Source organism: Etheostoma spectabile, chromosome 17 (genome assembly GCF_008692095.1).
Source record: "Etheostoma spectabile isolate EspeVRDwgs_2016 chromosome 17, UIUC_Espe_1.0, whole genome shotgun sequence".
NCBI classification, from domain to species: domain Eukaryota; kingdom Metazoa; phylum Chordata; class Actinopteri; order Perciformes; family Percidae; genus Etheostoma; species Etheostoma spectabile.
Window position 1 is genome coordinate 5,579,471 of NC_045749.1, and position 3,821 is coordinate 5,583,291.

Below are 3,821 nucleotides of genomic sequence, written 5' to 3' on the forward strand. Positions count from 1 at the left end.
TAACATTAAAGTCAATGAGAGCAAGCTTCAAAACCTTCAAATCTTCTTCTGCTCCCACAATTTTCAGCTCTTTCATACTTTCCTCTACAGACGTGGTTCAAACTTTAAAACATTCGTAAAATATTCTGCTATCTGAACTTGGCTTTTCAGATTGATACATTTACAGAGAGCGTCTCATTCACGTCAATATCATGTTTAACATCTAAAAGTGCTGTCATTCCCTAGTTTCCCATTTACCGGCAGGCAAAAACAGCCTTGTTGAATGACGAGGGCCAGTTTCTAAATGACGCACTGAGCGAATTAGCCTTTTTAAAAGTACACAGCATTCCAATAATGTGCAGTGAGTCATTCTGCAGGTGTAGATTTCATCTTGTCCAAATGGGAGATGTTGCTTTGTTCTGCAGATGTTAACACACCCTAAGTCAACCTGTTCATCTAGCCTCTGCTAAAATCAGTCATGTGTGTTTGAAGAACCTCCGTCTCCATCCTCTGTTGCTGCACACCTAAAGCTCATTGGCACCATGAAGTTTTATTGGAGTGAGAGCTCAGCCAGAAGACAAAGCTTTTGATCTACCGGTCAATTTTCATTCCTATCCTCACCTATGGTCATGAAAACTGGGACAAGACTGAAAGAACTAGATTCCGTGTAGAAGAGAAATAAAGGTTTGTTGGAAGTGAAAGAAGTTTGTTTGGGAGTATTGTATTTTATTTTATTTGGAAGGACAACCTAGCAGTCATCTCTGTCACAAGTTAAATGACCACACCCTATCAAAGGCTTTTTGAATGTGGAATGATCTTTTGACGCATGTCTGTCTTTACAATTGAATACTCGTTTTACAAGTTCTAAAGGAAACAAATGCCCAGGAATTGTTTGTTGTAACGAACAACAGCATGTGTCACATATTCCCACATACACTCCAACATCATCATACAAAACTTATTTGGCCTAATGCTCAACTATAACAAACAAAACTACTACCTATTAATCAATCTATTTTTCTAAATGTATAAATGTGCAATGAAATGCCATTAAAGCTGCACTATGAACTTCATAAGGTGAGAATATGCTGCCCCCAACTTCCCCCCAAATCTAGGTTATAAAGTTAATATGGCAAACATTTTGCAAAGAGTTTTTTATGTGCGCATTGAACATGCACGGAGCCCTATTATCATTCATTGGAACGTGTGTTTGTGTCTAGCTAATGAATACATACATGTCCAGTACATTCTCCTCTTAGCTCTGCTATGTCTCCAATTACTCCTGGAAATATTTGGCTGTTTAGCTGCTGCACGCTCCACTCTGTTCCCCAGCTATAGTTGCTAACTTTGTCTGTCTGTAACTTGGCAGTGGTCAGGCAGTGTACAGTGGGTTATCTGAGATTTATTGCTAAAAACTGTTGCCGACAAAGTTGATGACAATGGTGAGAATAAGGTTAAGTTGTTGCAGAATGAAAAAAATGAACTGAAAGAGGTTAAAATACTGCAGAGTCTGTGAATAAATATCTGTGGGTTTGACATTTAGAGCGACCCTTTTCATTGTGTCATTTCATCCATTGATATCTAAAATACTGACGAGAGCAACTTTAAATTGCAAACATTTTGCACTGCGATATATAGTGAGTCCATTTTCTTCACCTCTATATAAAATTATGCATTTATACGCAACTTGTTCAAATCCTAGCATGTCATTTGCTGTTCTTTTCAGAAATCTCAACTTCTTCAAATTTTATAATCTTAATGTTTGGCAAACGTTTTATATAGAATTTCAAATTAATTCACAGATTCACTCCCCGTAACAAGCTAATCATCCAATCTACATCTTTCCAAACATCTTAAAGGAAGTTGATTTTCAGTTCACATTCTATGATTTCAAAGAGCTTGTATATTCATCCGTGGGAAGTCTAAAGTGCTCATATTATGCCCATTTTCAGATTCATAATTATATTTAGAGGTTGTACCAGAATAGGGTTATGTGGTTTAATTTCAGAAAACACGCTTTTGCTCTTCTTTTCACCCTGTGTTGAGCTCTCTGTTTAAGCAAGCGAGTGATGGTACACTTCTGTACCATCTTTTTTGGGAGTCACACTTGTGCAGTAAGTTCTGTTAGCTTGTCAGTTGCAGAGTATGAGGGCGTGCCACGTTAGCAGCTAGGCAAGCATTATTTTGTGTTACAAAGTGATGCACGTTTGTCACGGAAGTAAAGTGAACGTGACATTGGCCAGGCAGCTGACACAGCCCATCCTCACTCAGGAAACGACCATGTGGGTCGATTCTGCACGCAGCTTTAAATACAACACAATTATGTTTCTTGTTAGTCAGCAACCTCTCGCAGCTGTAGGAATTATCGCGAGAGAAAACAAGGAAGGCAATTATATTTGTATAGCACATTTCAGCAGCGGAGCAATTCAAAGTGCTTTACATAAAACATCAAAACATGTTAAAATTACAATTACAACACAAATTAAGAACAATTAATACAAAATGAAAAACAATTAAAACTAAATTAAAAACAATTAAGCAACAACAGATTACGTACCAGAAAGATAAAATAAAACTCACAGCACAGTGCAGTGCAAAGAATTAAACAAAGGCAGTATCGAAAAGGAAGAACATTATTGTTTGAAGCTGGGCGCTGGTTCTTAATCATTCCTCTTTTGCGCCAAAGTAAGGAAGTAAGGAGTTTTGTTTGTTTGTTGTGTTTGGATCTTCATTAGCTTCAGCATTAGCTAAAAGCTATTCTTCCTGGGGTCCTTTAATCTGTTCTTGAGACAGTACTCTTTCACATTACACACACTGACATTATAACACTGGAAAATACAAATCATAATTCAATCTTACAGTTAACACAATTAATACAAATTATGAAATAAAACAAAATGAAGACTCGGAATAGATCTATTTTAAGAAATAAGATAACAAAAATACCTGTAACAGACTCTAATTTGGTATTAAATATTTAAATTCCTTTGAAGGTAATGTGTCTTAAGTGATTTTTTAAACCCATACTGAGAGTTTTGTTTGTTAGTCTTTGGGAGAGAGTTCTATTCACACATTGCTCTGTACCTGACTGAACGTTGACTTGATTTGGTTTTCACTTTAGGTCAAATAAACCTACCTCCTACTGCATGCCTTGTTCAATAATGATGTGTATCAGTACTAAAGGATAGTTTTGTATGTGAAGTAAAAGGTGTTTTGTTTGTTATAAAATTGTGTTAAAAAAAACCCACAAATCTATTTTTAACTAGTATTTTAATAGCAATTGCTGAAGTGCTGGACCAAACCACAGAGCAGTAATCCAGATGTGAAATAATCAAAGCCTGGAGAACTTGTTTAACTATCTGTGGTGTGAGGATTCTTGCACACATTTTAATAACTCACAAGGTGTTGCCCATTTTAGTTGTCCCAACACAATCATCACACCCAAAAGTTTAGCATCTTCTCTTTGCTCTACAGAGGTTTGCTCTACACTGAGTTTATTGATAATTCATTATTAATAATAACTGAGTTATTTATAGATTATTGGTGCTTCACTCCCCTCCCTGAAGGACATTTACACCTCCCACCTCACCTGCAAGGCGACCACAATTGTGAGTGATGCAAGTCACCCCGCTCACAATATGTTTGGTCAACTGCCCTCTGGGAAGAGGTCCAGAAGCCTGCGCTCCCGCATCACCAGACTCACCAACAGCTGTTAGGATGCTGAACTCTCTCCCCCCTCTCCCCCTCCACCCTCAGTTACATAACATCCTGGACTTTGGACTCACAACGGCTGCCTTGCACTACTCCACTTGCGCTACTCCACTTGTACACTTGCACACTTT